The sequence below is a fragment of the Balaenoptera borealis genome (genome assembly GCF_965194805.1).
Source record: "Balaenoptera borealis genome assembly, chromosome: 14".
Taxonomy (NCBI): Eukaryota; Metazoa; Chordata; class Mammalia; order Artiodactyla; family Balaenopteridae; genus Balaenoptera; species Balaenoptera borealis.
In genome coordinates this window covers 15,984,633-16,005,565 of record NC_138875.1, presented here as the reverse complement: position 1 = coordinate 16,005,565, position 20,933 = coordinate 15,984,633, and the positions used below count along the sequence as shown (strand labels likewise).

General features: G+C 41.8%; 2 long non-coding RNA genes across 6 annotated transcripts in view; one reads left to right on the top strand and one right to left on the bottom strand.

The window, feature by feature from the left end:
- Nucleotides 1-20,933, bottom strand: part of LOC309611091 — a 61,387-nt gene that overhangs the window by 20,248 nt on the left and 20,206 nt on the right. For 4 of the 5 annotated variants that reach the window (XR_014234323.1, XR_014234324.1, XR_014234325.1 and 1 more), the window contains exons 1-2: nucleotides 12,434-13,646; nucleotides 732-856 (exon numbers count right to left, since the gene is read on the bottom strand). This is a non-coding gene — a long non-coding RNA (uncharacterized lncRNA). Of the gene's footprint in view, nucleotides 1-731; nucleotides 857-12,433; nucleotides 13,647-20,933 lie in introns of those variants that run through there. The other variant, XR_014234322.1, reaches the window with a different exon arrangement.
- Nucleotides 1,051-20,933, top strand: part of LOC309611093 — a 38,329-nt gene continuing 18,446 nt past the window's right edge. Inside the window, exons 1-2 of the long non-coding RNA XR_014234328.1 lie at nucleotides 1,051-11,072; nucleotides 13,768-13,972. This is a non-coding gene — a long non-coding RNA (uncharacterized lncRNA). The remainder of the gene's footprint in view (nucleotides 11,073-13,767; nucleotides 13,973-20,933) is intronic.

Here is a 20,933-nt window from a genome sequence, read left to right as displayed (position 1 = left end):
AGGACAGGAATAAAGACACAGACGTAGAGAATGGACTTGAGGACACAGGGAGGGGGAAGGGGAAGCTGGGACGAAGTGAGAGAGTGTCATTGACATATATACACTACCAAATGTAAAATAGATAGCTAGTGGGAAGCAGCTGCATCCCACGGGGAGATCAGCTCGGTGCTTTGTGACCACCTAGAGGGGTGGGATAGGGAGGGTGGGAGGGAGGCTCAAAAAGGAGGAGATATGGGGATATATGTATATGTATAGCTGATTCACTTTGTTATACAGCAGAAACTAACACAACATTGTAAAGCAATTATACTCCAATAAAGATGTTTTAAAAAAAAAAAGAAGTTAGGGAACAAAACATACCTTTTACATACATTTATATTCTTATTAAGGATTAAGTACTTTGCACAAAAGGTGTGATTAATAAATATGTGTGTGTGCAAAAAAAGACAAAAACACAAAACAAAAAAGAGTGGATTATCTGAAAAAAGAACCAGTGTGGGAGTTGCCTAACCAAGAATCACAATGGGTAGTAAAGGAGATCACTAAAACGTGTCCAGAAAGGTATTCAAAGAAATCTTCTAGAAAAAATATCATAGAGGATTGAGTTGCTCAGTTACTCAGAACTAACTTCCCAGGTTATTTTCCCAGGTGATGCTTTAACAATGCCGTTGTGAACCAAAAAACCTGGTCTGCAGGTAGATTTCAGAGGGTGATGAGCTGGAGACGCCTACCCGATATGCAACAAAGCACAGCGTCTGACTTCTCAGGAACTTTCTGGGAAAGCAACGTAGATAAAAATCAAAGTGTGCGCCTCTGGGGCCCTCCTGAGTCTGTCGTCTTTTCATGCCACATGAACCTGAAAAATAAAAACCCCCGACATCATCATTTGTTCTGGGACGTCTGTGACTTTTCTCAGGAATTCGAGAAACCCCACCACCCCATGAGTGGTCCTTAGGGAGAGAAGGAGCGTGGTCCCTTGGCTGGGTGTTGCACTCAGTCTGGCGGGCGGGTTGGGAGTCCTCGCGCAGGCTTTCTCACCCACCCCTGCTGACATTCGGGCCAGAAACGTTGTTATGGGGGGCGGTCCTGGGCATCGTAGGACGTTCAGCAGCATCCCTGGCTTCGACCCACCAGAAGGGATAGCACCCCTTCCCCAAGTGGTCACAATCAAAATTGTCTGCAGATGTTGCCAATGCCCCAGGGAGGGCAGCCCTGGTTTTAACCTCAAGTCCTAGTGGATGGCAGGGCGGCCACAGCCCAGACGGAGAGGGAAAATTGCATGAGCCTACGGCCAGTGCCACCTCTTTCGACGTTTTGTTTCCTATTGGACTCAAAAAGCGTGTGCATATTTGCCTCCCAAAAGAGGAGTTGATTCAATACAAAGGAATCGCCAGGTGGGAGGTATTTCTCCAGGTGAAACTGGGAAACTACTGCTCCTTCCGAGAAGCAGGCCGGTGCCCCAGGGAGGGCAGCGAGCGGGCTGGCATTTTTGAGTAAGCACGGATTCATCAGTACAAGTCGGCATTAAACGCTTGGTTAGTCACCAGGTATGTTATTTCACTTAATCTCCTTTAAGTGACCTAAACGGTTATTAATACCACCTACATCTTACCGATGAGAAACCTGAGACTCAGAAAGGTTCGGCAGTGTGTTCAAGATCACCTAGCTCCAGGGGCCCCCTCATAGCCACAAGGGCTGACGTCTTCAGTGTGTGAGGCGACCCCGGAGCTGTGCAACGCACAGCTCACAGCAGTCCTAAGAACACCAGTCTGTCTGAACCCAGAGGACCCTCTCCACTCTGTCCTCTGGGTATAGTGCTAGCATCATGCCTCTCCTTTGTGGAGCCCCAGGCTTGGAAATAACATTTCGCTCTATCCAAACAGTGGAAATCTAGAGACAGAGTCTTAGATTTAGAATCATCTTCCAAGTAAATATATTTTGTGTATTTACTTCTGGTGTGGTAAATTTCCCAAAGATGAGAACTGTGCGACTTAACGTGTTTTGTATCTCCAACTAGTATATCGATTTGGACGTGGCATACGGTTAGGGTCATCCAAGAAAAGCAGCAGACTACGAGTCAGAAGTTTTAGTTCTAACATTTCCATTTGTCACTTTTGATGCCGTGCGGCTTGTGGGATCTTAGTTCCCCGACCAGAGATTGAACCTGGGCCCCCTGCAGTGGGGTCCTAACCACTGGACCACCAGGGAAGTCCCTCCATTTAACATTTTTGAGAAGCAACATAACACAGGTGGCTAAGAGTTCTAGAGCCAGATACTCTGGGTTCAGATTCTGGCTCCAGCCCTTCCTAACTCAATAAGCGTGTCACAACTATTTTGTGCCTCAATTTCCTCATCTGTAAAATGAAGGCATAATAGTTGTATATTCTTCAGAGGTGGTTGTGAAGATTAAATGAGCTATTGCCTGTAAAGCACTTAATCCTCTAATGTATGTAAATAGTCTAGGAAGAATCTGTTACATAATTGGTTTTCAAGATGGTAATCGGTAGGCTTTAAGGAAAGATTTCACTCATTTCATCAATTTCCTTTTCTGCTGTGGGTTACCACAATGATTTTTTTTTTTAAGTGATATACCAATTAATGTCTAAAAATTTCTCCTGGTATAATATTCACCTGTAATAGTAATTTACAAGACATGACTATTCCCATTCCCAGGGGCCACTGCTGTGGATGGAGAGAGAAGAAAGGACAAATGAAACCGTCAAGAGTTGGGGTGACGTCGAAGACCTTGTGTGCCATCCGTGACTCCTCCCCCCAGCTGACAGCTCCCTGATGGCAAAGTCCCACAGGTTACAACACTGACAAACACACTATTCGACTCACATAGTTGGTTCAGTCACCACATATCCTGGCCACAGGGCACTGACTATAAAGGAAAGGACAGTTAAGTCAGGCTGTGGTTCATGTTTCCTTGCTTCTCCAAAGGCAAGAACCCTTGAAGACAGGTTTATCATTCTCTGCTAGAGATGGATAACTAACAAAATACTGAAATTAGCAGAGGGGGCCAAGGTGGGGTTCATGGACAACCCTGGAGTGATAACATATCAACTGGAATGAACACAAGATTTGCACGTTTTTGTTTTTGTTTTTTTAGCTGTGTAGTCCAGAGCAAGTTGCTTTCTTTTTAAAAAATTTTGTTTACTTTTAATTAGACAGAGCCTAAATACATACATCTGTATTTTTTAAAATACACAAAAAGATGGTCTCCAACAAGCACTATCCCTCCATCTCAGTACTTTCTGAAGAGGAAGGGTTTGCCATAAAAGGGCTGCATTATTTTTTTTAAATGCTTGATGATATCAGTATTGCATAACATGGCAATATCATGCTTAATCTGTCTGTTCTTGTGTTGATGACGTGTAGCTTGGTTGGAGTTTTTCAGACTTACAAATGTGTTTCAAAATACTTCCTGGTACATGCCCCCTTGGGCACATAAGTGGTTCTCTAGACTAAATACCAAGAAATGGAATTGCTGGATAAGAATATTTACATAATACATTTCGATAGATACTCCACGATGGAGTATCTACTCCTTAAGAGAATAGGAGAAGGAAGTGATGACGAAGGGCCCGTATTCCTGGGTTCAAATCTTAGCTCTGCCACATACTAGCTTAACTTCTCTCTTCCTCAGTTTCTTCAACTGTAAAATGAAGAGAATAGCGGTATCTACTTCATTTGGTTGTTAGGAAAATTGAGTATGTACAAGCTCTTCTGAATAGCATGGCAAGTACTATATAAGTGTAAGCTGCTAACAAGAGCTTTGGGTTTAATATCAGCAAAATTACAAAAACAGGGGCTTCTCTGGTGGCGCAGTGGTTGAGAATCTGCCTGCCAATGCAGGGGACACGGGTTCGAGCCCTGGTCTGGGAAGATCCCACATGCCGCGGAGCAACTAGGCCCATGAGCCACAACTACTGAGCTTGTGCGTCTGGAGCCTGTGCTCCGCAACAAAAGAGGCCGCGACAGTGAGAGGCCCCCGCTCGCCGCAACTAGGGAAAGCCCTCGCACAGAAACGAAGACCCAACACAGCCATAAAAATAAATAAATAAATAAATAAATAAATAAAATTACAAAAACATCTCCCTCTCACATTGGTGGAGAACAGGTAAGAGGTAATAGGAGAATTCTCTGAACATTTCAAGCCCTTGACTGATGCCAAGTTTTGTTTTGGCTAATCTGCCCTCACACAGATAGCCAGTGGCATGGCTGCTGTCAGCGGGAAAGCTGTTGTCAACCGAAGGGGTCAGGGACGAGCTCTCAGCCCATATGCAGATAATGGGTAAGCAGCTCTTCTGGAGCTTGCAGGAAAGCTAGCTGTCCATGCTTTCTCACTGGGAATAGGAGGGATTAGTCCTGATGACTCAGCCTAATCCAAGGGCAATGGGGTTCCTGAATTTGCCATTGTCAGTTACTCCAGATTTGGATGCCACACCCACTGTCACTGAGTACCTAGGCCCATGTTAGTGAAAAGCACCCTTCACAAAGGTGGGTTCTGGAAATCTGGGGAGGAGGGAGGCAGACCAGGTGTGGAGAGACAATTAACATGTTTTGGATGCCTTCTATGTGTCAGCCCCCAGACTGGGCACTTCATAAACATGATCTCATTTAATCCTCACAGTGAAACTACCAGGAAGGTGTTCTATCTTGTTTCACAGATAATGACTTGGAAGCTTAAGGTGACTTTAAAGAGCTGATGTAACAAACCTAATTCCTCACTGCCTGCAAGTGGCAGGGCTGGGATATGAGTCCAGATTTGTTGGAGTGCAAGCGTCGTGCTCTTTCTTGGGTATGATTTTAGGGCTGTATGTGAGAAATAGAGGCAAAATAAATAAATAAATAAGCCCATGAAAAAACGCTCAACATCATTAGTCATTACGGAAATACAAATTAAAACCACAATGAGGTAGCATTTCACACCCACTAGGATGGCTATTACAAAACAGAGTCAAATGTGGGCGAGGCTATGGAAAAAAACAACCCTCAAACACGGCTAGTGGGAATGTAAAATGGTACAGATGTTTTGGAAAACAAACAACTTGGCAGTTTCTTAAAAAGTTAAACATAAATTTACCAAAAGACCCAGAAATTCCATTCCTAGGTATCCACCCAAGAGTAATGAAAACATACATCCACACAAAGACTTGTACATAAATATTCTTATGAGCACGATTACTCATAATAATCAAAAATTGGAAATAACCTAAATGTCCATTGGAAACAACCTAAATGTCCAACAAGTGAACTGACAGACAAAATGTGGTCTAGCCATACAACGGAATACTATGGATAATGAAAAGGAACAAAGTAGGATACATGGTACAACACAGATGAACCTAAAAAGAATTCTCATTATGCTCCGTGAAAGAAGCCAGAAACAAGACACCACATAGTATATGATTTCATTTCTATGAAATGTCCAAAAAAAGCTATTGAGGCCAAAAGTAGATTAGTGGTTGCTGAAGGTGCAGGCAGTGGGGAGAACACTAATTAACGATAAACATGCATGCGGAATCTTTTTTTTTAACTTTTTATTTTATATTGGAGTATAGTTGATTAACAATGTTGTGATAGTTTCAGGTGTATGGTAAAGTGATTCAGTTATACATATACATGTATCTATTCTTTTTCAAATTCTTTTCCCATTTAGGTTATTACAGAATATTGAGCAGAGTTCCCTGTGCTCTACAGTAGGTCCTTGTTGGTTATCTATTTTAAATATAGCAGTGTGTACATGTCAATCCCAAACCCCCAACTGTCCCTTCCCCCGACCCTTCCCCACTAACCATAAATTTGTTCTCTAAGTCTGTGAGTCTGTTTCTGTTTTGTAAATAAGTTCATTTCTTTTTAGATTCTGCATATAAGCGATATCATATGATATGTCTCTTTGTCTGACTACACTCAGTATGACAATCTCTAGGTCCATCCATGTTGCTGAAAATGGCATTATTTCATTCTTTTTAATGGCTGAGTAATATTCAATTGTAGGGATGTACCACATCTTCTTTATCCATTCCTCTGTCGGTGGACATTTAGGTTGCTTCCATGTCTTGGCTGTTGTAACAATGCTGCAATGAACATTGGGGCGTATGTATCCTTTCAGACCATGTTTTTCTCCAGATATATGCCCAGGCGTGGGATTGCAGGATCATATAATAGCTCTATTTTTAATTTTTTAAGGACCCTCCAAATGTTCTGCATGAGGAATCTTTGGCGGGTGAGAAAAATGTTTTAAAACTGATCTATAACGATGGTTGTTCAACTAGATAAATTTAACTAACAACATCATTGAATCGAACACTTAGAAAGGGTGAATTGTACAATATGCAAAACATGCCTCAATACAGTTAATTTTTAAAATACAGACAAGAAGGAGACAAACAAGTAAGCACCTAATATTCATTGCAGCATTGCTTGTGACCGCAGAAGATTGAAAGTAATCTAAATGTCCATCAACAGGTACCTGGTTACAGTATTAATTAATTATCCATTGTATACTTCCATCTATACAATGGAATTTTAAATTTCTAACAGCAATGAGCATTAAAAAAGAATAAGGCAGTTCTGTATGCACTGATATGGAATGATCTCCAAGATATATTGTTCAGTGAAATAAAGTATAGAAGAGAGCGTAGAGTATGCTATCACTTGCATAAGCAAATAAAGGAAGAGTAAGTATTATAATATGCTTATTTATACACATGATTCTAGAAATAGACAAGAAACTGGTAAGCTGGTTGCCCCTGGGAAGAAGCCTGAGTACCTGGGGAAAGGAGGGGTTGCTAGTTGGGAACATTGCTTGTCTTTGCATATCCTTTTGAATATCTTAAATTTATAGATGTTACCTAATAAACAAATATAATTTAATTTTTAAATATTAACAGTGAGTGACTCCATGTGCCCGAGACTGTGCCTGGCACATAGATACGTGAACACACTGAGCTATAGCTGCTACTTGGCTCTCTCTGGATTTGTTTTGAAGTTTTTTGTTTTTTTTTTTTGGTGGGCTAGAGAGTCTTCCCACTCCCCTCTCCTTAAAATCTGTGGCAGTTTGAAATTCTTTAAGGGAGAGTAAAAAAAAAAAGCTCAAGGTTAAAGGAAACCTGTGAGAGAGTTTAGTAACTCCCCTGATTTTACAATTGAAAAACACCCCTGAATCACAGGCAGGTCAAGTGACTTTTCCAAGGTCACACAGCTTGTTAATGGCAGAGTCCAGGTTTCTTGATTCTGATTTTCGGCTTATTGAAAGGATACATGTCTCTGCCTTTCTTATCCTTGTCTTCCTCCCTCAGGGTAAAGGGAAGAGAGGAAAGATCATGATGATATAAACACACAGCATGACCATGTTTTAATGAGACCAACTTCGGTGAATTAATTGGTTAAAATCACTTTGAAGTTGAATGAGGTGAACTGACCGTTGTGTCCAATCTAGGCAAGTGTCATCAAGGTCATCACTAAGAACACATGTGGTACAGAAACCCCCTCTCTGGTTGGTCCTCCACATTCTCCCAGACTCCCTGTGTCCTCACGCTTGCCTTCCCTACAACGAAAAACCCAGAGCAACTCCGAGTCATCCCTCTTTGGAGACTGTTTATTATTAATGGACCTAGAGGTGACATCCTGTGGAATTTCAGGCATCAGCCAGCGTAGGGGAGGACCTGGGAAATGCTAGTTTCTCTTCTGTCCCACTCCTTGCCCTGTAATGGGCAGGAATAACACTGCCCCTGGTGTAATGAACTGAGCCTGGATTAATTATGCTGAACAAACCACCTCTCAGTGAGCCAGCACAAAGAAAGCCGGGGGGACCGGGGATACGGTGCTGTGGAGAGTGTCGATATTACCTCAGCCTCCTCCTACCACCATCCTTCAACCCAGCCAGTCAGAGGGCCTTAGGAGAAAACCTTTTATTTTTGCCTCCACTTGTTTTGTTTTCAGAAGAATTTGTTTTAATCGTTCTTTACCTATTTTTTTTTCTTTTCTTTTCTTTTTTTTTTTTTTTTAGTAAGGTAAGAGATAAGGAGCTTCATTCCATTCCAAGGCAGGACTATTCTGTGGGAGAATACTTACTTGTCTGGGCTGAAGTATAAGGCAGGCCCATCCTAAATCTTTGAAGTAAGGATATTGCCCATTGCTAAACTTACGATTAAGGGGGGAGTTCGTGTGACTTTAGAGGCCTTTCTCCAAAATATCCAAAACCTCCCGAAGCGGCCATTTCGCTTGTCTTCCTAACTCCATTCCACGCCTCTCGCATCACTCAAACCTGGTGACGGGTGGGCTGGACTTCGTCCTTCCTGCTCTGTGGGTTCTGATTGGTCTAAACTGATCAAGCTCTCTTGCTCGGGGATGGGTTCACCAACTAAGGTCTATGCCAATCAGCACATGGCTTTCTGCAGACAGTAAATTCCGCGGTTATCCATCCAATCAGTGCAAAGCTTAAGTCTTTCACTCCGTCCTCTAACCAGGAAGAAGAAAGTGTGCTGACTCCAAGGGAGGCTGGTACCGGTTGAGACTGAAAAAGCCAGCCTGAGGTTGAAACCAAAGCACACAAAAGAGCAGAGTCTCCAGAAATGCAGAGACCGGACCTGGGATCCTGACCAAACTTCTTGGACTTTTTAGTTGCGGGAGCAAAGGAGAGTTGATTTTTTGATTGTTACTTCTAAAAAGCATACCGATGCATCCGTACTTCCCCATGGTACCTGAAATTCCTACCGTTAGCCCTCCGTTCCAGATTGCTATGTCGGACATGCCTTCACCAAGTTACAGACAGAAGTAAAGGATTTAAGATTAGACGGCTTAATCAAAGAATGCTTCTGCAAGAAAGTTCTAGGAACGACTAACCAAACCAACCTAACAAATTTCTGATTTCCACTGGCATCCTGTCTCTTTCTGCCCTCCATATTTTGTTTTGGTTTTTGTTATTGTTGTTTCCTTTACGGAAAAAGACCACCTTCCATCTCTATATGTTCAAATCCCACCAGTTTCAAACCCCAGCTCAAGTGCTGACTTGTCTTTGAAACCTCTCCCGCAGCCTCAGCTGGTAAAAACAGCGCCCTCCCAAATAATGGACCGCTCACCTCAGTGTGTCCTCTCCACACTCAGTATTCCCAGCGGACATGCTCCGCTGCAGGCTGTTTGCCTGCAAGACACCTGATGGGTTTATCTTTTGTGTTCTCCACAGCTGTTGCACGTTGTGGCTGGGCCTTCTGCGTCTCTGAGAAGTAGGCAACTTTAGTGTTGAAAAGAACAAGCGCAAATAGGTTTTCTTCAGGAATTACAGGCCAAAGAAATGGCTAAAGTGGTTCTCAGAGTGCTGGTCCCTGGACCACACCATCAGCATCACCTGGGAACTAGTCAGAAATGCAAATTCTTGGGACCTTCAGAATGAGAAGCTCTGGGTGTGGGACCCAGGAAAATGTGTTTTAACAAGCTCTCTAGATTCTGTTGCACTTTGAAGTTTGAAAACCACTGGACTAGAGGAAGGTCTTAAACTACTGACTGAGGAGCGAATGAACCTGGTTTTCTAAGAGCAGGACTGAAGGCCAAGTGACGATCAAGGTGAGCTGGGTGGCCCCAGATGTGCTGGTAGCAGCCATGGAGGAAATGGCCCTGGGAGGGGTAGGGTGCCGTGTATTCAGAAGTGAACTCTCCAGAACTGACATCTCTTCAACCTGATGTCCAGAGTCTCCTGGTGGACAGTAGGATGGGCCAGGTGGGTGTGCGTTGGCAGAAACCTCAGTGAAGGCTCCAACATTTTTAAATGCTCTTTTCTCTCATATAGGTTGGGCGTTTATTCTTTCATTTTTGCCTCCTAAGACGACATGATTACTTTCTTCCAAGTTTGTTTACATTTCTGAATTTCCAGATTTCCTTTTTGGCAGAATTAAGCACAGATGAGCAGGGTTCCTTGCAAACCTGTCAGTAACTCAAGCGAAGAATTCATCCAGATACCCCGAGGTGCCTGGACAAAAGCTGTGTGCTACCTCAGTCAAGACCACAAGGGCAATGATAAAGACGGTGGTACAGCTCTTCAGAGCTGCCCCACGAGCCCTGCTTGTGATTCGTGTCTGCTCCATCCCCCCGTGCCTGTCTCGCCCTCACCCCAGAACAAGGGGGCACCCTGTTCATTATGAACCTTCATCACTGACCTTGAAATTCCAGCCATGGCTCCTGAGATGGCCCACCCAGCTGCCATCTCCACTCAGCTCCCCCAATGGCGAGTCCATTTCCCGAGCATTCTCAACCCCCCCACTCCCAATCCCCCCGCTCTACAATGCTCATGTCTGAGCAAAAAAGGGAATCAATGCAAGGCTCAACTATAATCTTTGAGGAAAGACAGGTTTGTGCCTAAGTTTTCACAATAATCACAGACATCATCTTGTATGCATGGATTTACCTTTACCTTTCATTCCTATGGATTTGTGAAAACTCCTATTTAAATATCATACTGATCTGTATTAAAAAGTATCATCAGATGATGCTGATAAATCTCTGCTTTTTAGATAACAAGTACACCATCAACCATTTTCAGGCAAAAATAATTTTTCTTATTTATTGCAGATGCATTCTAAAATATAATGGTTTTTCTTTTGCTCTCAAATGTTTTCAAGTATAGAATTTTCTTCAAAATATCTAATTTTCTATGTTATTTTTGTTTAATCATTGCACAGGTGTCAAAATATGTAGTTTTTATTACTTTAATGATTTATGTTATGAAAGCATTCTGAAATTGTAGCAAAAAAAAAGAGAGAGAGAGAAGCTTTTTAATTAACTAAGGGGAGGAACTAGTCTTTGTGGAGAAACTACGATGTGACAAGACACTTTAGGTATATTTACTCATGTAATTCCCCCATCAATCCTGTCAAAGTGGATGTTCTCTTCGTTTTACAGGTGAGAACACTGGAGTTCAGACAGCCTGGAAACTGTGCTGAAGTCAGGATCTGGTTCCAAATCTGCCTCCAGAGCCTGGGCTTTATTCCTCAGCTATAGCCTGCTTCCCCAACCTCCATCTGGATTAGGATACTCGACTACGTCCTCTTTCCATAGGCTGATATCCACAGGTAAGTGTGTGTGTGGGGGTGATGAAAAATGAATTAAATTGGGGGGGGGGTGTCTTTGCAAGTGATGAAAATAGGAATTCCACCCTACCTAAAAAATCTTCCCCAAATTGTGATTACATGTTTTGCAAAAACTTCAAAGGACAGTGGAGTTTGGGAGCTAAAATACATTTAAATTTGTTTTAAATCTGGATTTCCAAAATCTGATCATGTTTCTTGACCATCAGTTGCCTTTTACTACAGGATTTGTCAATTTGTGCATTCAGAAGGCAGCTCACAACATCCGGGGTTTCAGTTAAGAAGGATTACAGCAAAGAAGCTCGTTCGATCTACCCTTACCTGGCATGCTGTTATAAAACATTTCTGACTGTTCCTGGTTAACTAATCTTCAAAAATGAGGGCTACCTAAAGAAAAGGTTGTGGAAGGGAAATAATTAGAGCAGAAGCAGCTCTAAATGCTGCTCTTGCTTTTATCTATTTTTAAATGATTGCCAGATGTCTGCAACTGACACCCTTAATCAGTGGTTTCAAAGGTTGGATGTGGTCGTCAAAATGTAACATGACAGTGCTGCTATTTTATCGATCTTCCTGGGGTTGACTTTTTGCCTTAAATTTTTTAAAAAATCTATTTAACAACTCAAGTATAATGCCTTGCCTATAGTTAACAATACTGTATTGTACACTTAAAAATTTATTAAGACGCTAGATCTCAGGTTAAGTGTTCTTAACCCAATTTTTAGAAAAGGAGAGAAAATATTTTAATGACTCAGTGGATGTTTCCATCAGCTATTTTGAAATGCCTGATAGCTTTTCAGCAGCTTTCATTCCCATTGTCAGACAAGACGCTGCTGTGTCCCCTCAAAAAGTGGAGATTTTCAATCATCCAGATAATCCAAATAAAAGGAATAACTTTTGACTAAAACACTAAAATATTTCAGGCAGAAGTACCTAGGGCCTGAGTTACCTGGGTCATGACCTCAGATTTTCATGACACTTTACTTTGCAAAGGCTTCACAGATCACTCCTTTGAGTCCTCCTAGATGTTTATTTTTTCTAATTATTGAGATAGCCCTGAGGTGAAAGAATTTTTTAAAATTATTGTCAAGCCAAAATAAATAAACAGACATTAAAAAATAATAATGCTTTCTCAAAAGGGTCAGAATGGACCAAAACTAAAAAAGGAGAATTTGGCCACTTTAAAACCCTGTAATGTACCCACATATGCTCGATAGACCCCACTTGTTTCATCTCGTTCTAGTTCATAAGGAAACAATCTGCTTTGTTCCCTATTGTAGAAAATGTGAACAACTACATATTTAAAGCACAGCCAGTCCTCAGGTAAAACCCAAAATCTAGATACTTACTTTTCAATACTTTTTGTCCAAGAGACGTGATAAGAGGGCCGGCTCAGCTGTGGGCTCCCCAGGCTGTGTGTGAGGCATTGATTGGGTGTCCCTGTTCCTGGGACTGGGGATTCAGAGGAGTTACAGGGTTCAGGGTCTTTTCCAGAGTTTTTCAAAGCGCAGTTGGGTCTGTTTCCAGAAAAGCTCCTATCTTCCTAAGAGGGAAAATTCCGTGCCCAGGGAAGTTCCGGAAGAAGAGCATTTTTTTCCCCTGCCCTTGAATGAACTAGGTCATTGCTGCAGCTGGAGAATATTTTTTAGCATCACTGTGATGAAACTCGAGGGCTGTTTCTGCAGTAGGTGCGACACTTGTTGACGCTGACGGGGAGGCCCTGGCAAAGCGGCCTGATGAAATGCAGCCCCGGGAGAGCGGATGAAACCCAGATGGGCTGTCACTGGTGGCTTGGAGACAGCAGCGTTTGGCAGGGCCCATGCAGGACCTCAGGTTCAGGTGCTTGCCTCTTAGAAAAGCAAAATCTCGCCCGCCTGATAAAGTGATTAAGGTCAGAGTAACACCAGAGTTCTCCTACCAAGGCTATCAGGCACTTGAAATACACATAGGAAACCTGAAGGAGGGGTGAGGGGCAGGGGTGGTGAAAATAAGAGTCATATGTTGTTCATTTAGAACTGGTATTACAGTCGTTCTCTGAAGTTCTCTGAGAAAAGCAGAAGCCACAGCAAGGCAGGATCCACCCTCCTCCCGCAGTGGTCCCCCCTCTCCCCGCCTCACACCCCTTTCTCTCTCTCTCAGACACACACACACACACACACACACACACTCACACACATTCTCTCTCTTCCTATTTCGACTGCAGTAGTAAGAAGAAAAGGGAGGAAGACCCGAAGAAATCCGGAGGAGAAATACCATGAGCCCTTTTTTTTCAAATCGTTCATGTTGGCAGAGTAGGTTTTGTAACGTGGACATTTCTTTTCTTGAATTTTGTCCAATTCCAAGAAAGAACGTAGAAAATCCGGAACTATCATTCTGTAACCACTTTGCCCCTTTGCAAAAGTATTTTAATGTACCATACCTGGAAACTGACAGCTGAGAAGGAAACCTCTTATGAGACTCACGGCTAAAATTAGCAGCTTCAAGTGGGTGACTTTGAAAGGGGCATAACTGTAAATATTCACTCCCTGCTGGGCACTGTAATCCTCAAAAGCAAATTGTTTTAACACAGAACAGGGCATGCATCACTATACCTTGATGGAATGAAACTTCTCACAAGATGAAAAATCATCATCTAGAATTATTAGGTATCAAGTGTACTGTGGATGTGTTCTGTTTATTTCAGTTTTACCTTCATTTGAGAAGAAAGATACTGGAAGCTGAGAGACTTTAAAATAATGACAGTCTCTTTTGGAACACGTTTCTATGAACTGCAGCAGAATGCAGAAATCACCAAACCTTTGTGATTGTGGATATCCATTGGATTTATTTAAAGCCCAATCCTCTTCACAGAAGAAGGTCCTTTCCAGATAAGAGGAGACAACTTTAAGGTGAGATTGAAGACAGAATGAGGTTGTGATGATAAAAAATAAACAAATGTTATCACACGCAGCAGAACAGGATAAAGCCAAAAGGGAACCAGTGTCCCAACACAGTAGGTAAATGTGATGTGATCGTGAAAGAAGAGTTGCCTGGGAGTTCTTAAATGGAAAAGTTGACACTCATTATGAAACTTAATTTTGTTCTTCACAAACAATTTGAAAGATGAACTCCCTCAAGTCCTATATAAATATATATATATATATATTTATATATATAATGGATTAGTCGTCTCATAGCCTGCAGCCATATAATTTTTGTTTTAACTCTTACATTTGGGGGAGCAGGAATGGAAGAAAAATCAGAAACAGAGACCTTGGGATTTAACTCAGGCCAGGTTCTGAATTTTTTATGATTATTCGAAGGAAGGAATAGAAGGAGGGATGTTGAAGAGAAAAAGGAGGGCATGTATTTATTTGTGTCCCTCTAATAGCATCAAAAAATATGTGAGTTTGTGATTAAAAATAAAGACCTGAAAATGTTTGGCATCATTCCAAGTGAAGTAATGTGGAACAGAGAAAATATGTTTAGGTAATCTCTTTTTCTGAAGCTACAGGAGAAGGAAACAAGTTTCATTTGAGAGGAGATTTTCCATCTAAGGAGCAGAGCTGGAAATGTATTTTTTATTTAATTGCTTCCCTGAAAGGCCTCTGGGGCTGTTAGTTCCTTGGCATCTGGAATGAGAATGGGTGTCGTGCAATTCACTAGCCACTCTGGGCTTGCTGGGGACTGGGATCTAGTCAGTTTCCAACGCATCTGAATATTTCAAGCAAATCCATTAGGTTCTTAAACTGCTCTCCGCTCCCGTATCTTGAACTGAGATTGGTACGTGAGGGGTTTATCGCTCACTTTATTCCTCCTGGCACAGAAGGTCTTCGAATGCTTGCGTCTAATGGTACGAGTGTTGAATGCCCTTCCCAGCACAGTGCGTTCTTAGCTGAGGTTTGGTACCAACCACATGTCAGGTCAGATCAGATTTTCTGCCAGGGTCCTTGGCCAAGCGGGAACTGGGCAGGTCAGTCCAGCTGCGGGGAGCGGTCAGTGTCTGGGGAGGGTCCCCCACCACGGAGAGCAACAGTTCATCCCCATCCAGGGTCCAGGGTTTCTCAGAGCTTCTGCAGTATGTGTGGTTCCTTGCTCAGTGGCCATGACCCAAATCAGGCCTTTGCAACCTTCATTCAGTTCCCTGTATATTAAACAGCTGCTAGTCACTCAGCTAGGTCGACTCCACAGGTACTCCTTTCCCTCAGGTACAATGGCAAAAGAATTAGTACTGTAAATAAGATTCTGTTCTCTTAGCGTTTTTCATCCCAGGGAACAGATTTCTATAAAATTCTTCATGAGACTATGAAGTTTTAAACTACTTGCAAAATAAAAATTAAAAATGCAATTTTTCAGAATTCATTTATTCAAGAGGAACTTTTCCAAACATACGAATGTTGTTTGGAATTTGGAATTCATTTCTCCCCAGGGTATCAAAATCATAAATGGTAGTTAGGTTCACAGAACACCTTACAGAAGTACTGTATTTAATCCATCGCGTTCCTAAAGTACCTATTTCAGCTACCTAAAACCCCAAGTATCGAAACCAGCTTAAAATTCAATTTAACTGCATATGACAGTCTAAGTACCTGAAAAAAAAATCCGAACTTCCATGATAGGATTCCGGCACAGTTATTCCCATGCTTCAGTTTCATTTTAAAACAGCCACCAAGAAAGCACTACAACTGTCAGAACAGGAGAAAATTCCAATTTTTACCAATTTGTAGGTTGAGCCCGAGGTCCAATTTCACAAATACTAAGTCAAATGAATTACTTGAATGGTGTATGAAAATTTAAATTTTTAAAAATATTTGTGTATGGTATGTATATTAAGTATTCTATAAAAGTTTCATTTTTAAGGCTTTCCTTCTGATTATAAGAGCAATACATACTAATTACTGAAAATTACATACCCATCACTAAAAATTTTTAATATTTTGATTTCAAAAATTTCAAATCTCCCACTACCTAAAGATAACCACTATTTTCGTGTATTCCTTCTACTGTTCTATTTTCCGTTTGTGCATGCTTACACATACAGTTTTCTTTTCTGGTTTTTTGTTTGTTTGTTTGTCTGTTTGTTTTTTACTTAACATGGGCCTCTCATTAAGAATTCTTTGGGAAAGCCTACATACTAATCTGTTAGATGAATGTATTATACTTTATGTAGCCAATGTTCCACTGCTAGGTATTTAGATTGCTTATATATTTTTGCTTTTATAAACAATGATGTGATACACATTCTTGTAAATAAATCTTTGGGCACATCACTCTTGTCTAAGGGTAGGATGTTAAAAGTGGTATTGGTGAGTCAAAAGTTACAAACATTTTAAGGTTTTAAAATATACTGCCAAACAAAACGCTATCAGTTGTATTGTGCTATGTTTCCGCCAGCAGGTGTAAGGCCGCCCATCTTACTGAGAGAGTAATTACTCTTGGCACTGAACACTATCACTGACAATGTTTTTGCCGTCTTAGAAGCACAATTTCTTTGACTGCTAATGAAGTTAAATAGTGTTTTATAAGTTCTTTGGACCTTCTTTCATGAATTGTCTTTTCAATTTCGGGGGTCAGCTTTGCTATTTGAGTGTTTTCCTTTTGCACATATAAAAGCCCTCCATATATAATTTGCTGCAGATAGGCTCTACCTTCTAATTTGTGGTTTTGATACATAGAAGTTATGAATTTGTGAAGTTTTGATATATAGAAGCTATGAATTTTTATTTAATAAAAACTATACAGGAAGAAGGAAAAGATTTGTTTTTTAAAGGGTACAGAGTTTCAGTTTTGCAAGATGAAAACATTCTGGAGATCTGTTTGACAACAGTGTGAATACACTTACCATTACTACATTGAACACTTAAAAATGATGAACATGACAAATTTTATGGGGTTTTTTTGACCACAAATTTTAAAAAGCTCTCTCTTTCTTGTGGTTTCTTCCTTTGCTTATTAAGCCCCATCCCTACATGTACTTATCCACTATCCCATACTGCCCCAAGGCAGAGTAGAGATTAGAGTTCAAATCGAGCCCTTCTCCCTCTGTGTCATGTTATTTGGTCTGTGCTAATGTACCGGATCAATTTGTGCCTTTTCCCTTAGATTCCCAGACATCTAGGATTCTCCATTTCCTTGCTGCTTTAGGGGCTTCCACCCTTTACAACTAAGAGAGTGATATACGTATAGGTATAATAGTTAGGATTTTGGTTTGAAAACTAGATTTTTTTCCCCCCCATTAAAAATAGAATGAAATGGGAGTTAGGACTTTCAGCCATGACTGAATGAAGAGGCTAGAAAATCTTCTCCCCAAAAAGCAAATATAAAGATAGACAATATAGGGCTTCCCTGGTGGCGCAGTGGTTAAGAATCTGCCTGCCAATGCAGGGAACACGGGTTCCAGCCCTGCTCAGGGAAGATCCCACATGCCGCAGAGCAACTAAGCCCATGCACCACAACTACTGAGCCTGCGCTCTAGAGCCCACGAGCCACAACTACTGAGCCCACGCGCCACATCTACTGAAGCCCAAGTGCTCTAAAGCCTGTGCTCCGCAGCAAGAGAAGCCCGCGCACCACAACAAAGAGTAGCCCCCGCTTGCCGCAACTAGAGAAAGCCTGCGTGCAGCAACGAAGACCCAACACAGCCAAAAATAATAAATTAAAAAAAAAAAAAAAAAAAGATAGACAATATAGACAGCCATTTTAATGCTCTGGAAATCAACCAAAGGCATACAACAATGTGAGAAGCGTTTATGGTTGAGAAACAGCTCAACCTTGGATACTAACAGTGGGTCTCTATGACATTCTTGGCTAGAGCTGCTCTCACTCCCCCACCCAGCTCCAGTGTCACAGAGGTCCTGCCAGGGCAGGCTGTGAGCACTGCCATGTTTATTGCCACAGTTGAAGGGGGCTCACTGTATCTGGCGCAGTGGACAACACCTGTGCCCAGCAGTGTTATCAATGGAAGTAACTCTTGGCAGCAGATGAGTGGAGGAGGCCAACAGCTCTAGCAGCATGAGGATGGGGTTGAGGTTGGGGTAGGCATCTGTCTGGCTGGGGCCGCGTTCATGTGCAGTGGAGACCAGGAGGGACCCAGCTCTCCATCCACACATTCCCAGCATGCACAGAGGAGACATGAAAGGGTCCAGCAGAAACTCAACATTAGGGCAGACTCAAACATGGCTGAAACTTGAATGCATTCCCCTACCCACAGATACACCGGCAGAGGATGGAAGTTTTACTGGCTCAAGGTATTTGAAACACAACCTCTGTCCAGTCATTCACTGGCTGCCCACTAGGCCATGCAAACACAGGAGTGACTCCCAGGAAACAAAGCTTTAAAAAAAATTTTTTAAGAAAACTGAGCAGAAATATCTGTGCCCACATACTTTGGGTGTGACAGATTTCACAGTTTTATCTCAGGTAAGTTTCTAAACTAAAAAATAAACCAAACAGCAATAACAACAACAACCTTGGGGATCGGGGGAGATAACCGGAACTCAGAGCTACCGCAATATATTGGGTTGGCCAAAAAGTTGGTTTGAGTTTTTCAGTAAGATAGTACAGAAAAACCCAAATGACACAGTTCAAAAATGGAATTAATAATTATATTCACAATAGTGTCAATAAGAATAAAATACTTAGAAATAAACTTAAAAGGCATATAATGAAAATTATAAAACATTGAAAAGAGAAATTAAAGAAGATTAAATAAATAGACATTCTATATTTATGGAATGGAAGACTCAGTATTGTCAAGATTGCAATTCTCCCCAAATTGATCTATGTATTCAACACAATGCCTATAAAAATTCCAGTGGTACTTTTGTAGAAATTGATAAGCTCATCCTAAAATTTATATGGAAAAGCAATGGAATTAGAATAGCTAAAACAGCTTTGAAAAAGAACAGCGAAGTTGGAGGACTTATACTACCTGATTGTAAAACGTGTTAAAAAGCCACCGTAATCAAGACAGTGCAATAGTGACACACTATTATATAGATGGACAGTCGCTATAGATGTATCAGAATCGAGAGTCCAGAAATAAGCCCAGAAATAATAAAAATCACATTTATGTCAACTGATTTTTGACAAAGGTACCAAGGTAATTCAACAAAAGAAAGGATTGTCTTTTTTTATTATTATTAATTATTTATTTACTTATTTTTATTTTTGGCCGCATTGGGTCTTTGTTGCTGTGCGCGGGCTTTCTCTAGTTGTGGCGAGCGGGAGATATTCTTCATTGCGTTGCACTGGCTTCTCATTGTTGTCGCTTCTCTTGTTGCAGAGCCCTGGCTCTAGGTGCACGGGCTCAGTAGTTGTGGCTCTCGGGCTCTAGAGCACAGTCTCAGTAGTCGTGGCACGTGGGCTTAGTTGCTCCGCGGCATGTAGGATCTTCCCCGGCCAGGGATAGAACCCATGTCTCCTGCATTGGCCGGCAGATTCTTAACCACTGAGCCACCAGGGAAGTCCAGGATTGTCTTTTCAATAAATGATGCTGGGACAATTGGATATCCATATGCAAAAAATCCGAACTTTGAAACTTACCTTATACCATACACAAAAATTAACTCAAAATGGATCATAGAACTAAATGTAAGTGCTACAATGATAAACTTCTAGAGAAACACATAGGAGAAAATTGTGACTTTGAGTTATGCAAAGAGTTCTTCTATATGACACCAAAATCATGATCCATAAAAATAAAAATTAGGAAATAGAGTTTTATCAAAATTAAAAATTCTTTTTCATCAAAAGACATCATTACACACCACAGACTGGGAGAAAATACTTGCAAATCATTTTTCATATATATTCTTGTAATAAATCAGTATACATATATATTCTTAAAATCTCTCAAAACTCAACAATAGAAAGACAACCCAACTAAAAAATGGACAAAAGACTTGAATAGACATTGAACTAAAGAAAATATACAGGGACTTCCCTGGTGGCGCAGTGGATAAGAGTCCACCTGCTGGGGCTTCCCTGGTGGCGCAGTGGTTGAGAATCTGCCTGCTGATGCAGGGGACACGGGTTCGAGCCCTGGTCTGGGAGGATCCCACATGCCGCGGAGCAACTGGGCCCGTGAGCCACAACTACTGAGCCTGCGCGTCTGGAGCCTGTGCTCCGCAACAAGAGAGGCCGCGATAGTGAGAGGCCTGCGCACTGCGATGAGGAGTGGCCCCCACCTGCCGCAACTAGAGAAAGCCCTCGCACAGAAACGAAGACCCAACACAGCCAAAAAATTAATTAATTAATTAATTAATTTAAAAAGCCAACGTTTAAAAAAAAAAAAAGAATCCGCCTGCCAATGCAGGGAACACAGGTTCGAGCCCTGGTCCTGGAAGATCCCACATGCCGCAGAGCAACTAAGCCCACGCACCACAACTACTGAGCCTGAGCTCTAGAGCCTGCAAGCCACAACTACTGAAGCCCGCGCGCCTAGAACCCGTGCTCCACAACAAGAGAAGCCATTGCAATGAGAAGCCTGCGCACTTCAACGAAGAGTAGCCCCCAAGGACTTCCCTGGTGGTCCAGTGGCTAAGACTCTGCACTCCCAACGCAGGGGGCGTGGGTTTGCTCCCTGGTCAGGGAACTAGATCCCACATGCTGCAACTAAAAGATCCCGCATGCCACAACAAAGATTCTGCATGCCGCAACTAAGACCCAGCGCAGCCAAATAAATAAAGAGTAGCCCCCGCTCACCGCAACTAGAGAAAGCCCACATGCAGCAACGAAGACCCAACGCAGTCAAAAATAATAAATAAGTAAAATTAAAACAAAAAAAGAAAATATACAAATGGCTAATAAGCACAGGAAAGGATGCTCAACATCATTAGTCGTTAAGGAAATACAAATTAAGACCACAAT